Raw genomic sequence first — 222 nt, 5'->3', positions numbered from 1 at the left:
TCATGAGAAGGTGATGATGTGTCAATAATTCTTCATCATTAAAGAATTGATATAATTCTGACATGATATGAATTGTTTTTTTTCTTTTTTCTGTTTGCGACCTTTTTTCTTGGCAGTTTGGCATTTATTCTGTTCATGTTTATGGATAGGTATATGTAAGGCTTTTTATTTTTATAGCATTTTTTTTGTATGATTTGCTATCGGTATTAGACGATTGTGGCC

This window comes from Penaeus monodon, chromosome 32, assembly GCF_015228065.2.
Source record: "Penaeus monodon isolate SGIC_2016 chromosome 32, NSTDA_Pmon_1, whole genome shotgun sequence".
NCBI classification, from domain to species: domain Eukaryota; kingdom Metazoa; phylum Arthropoda; class Malacostraca; order Decapoda; family Penaeidae; genus Penaeus; species Penaeus monodon.
This window is presented reverse-complemented; position numbering follows the sequence as displayed.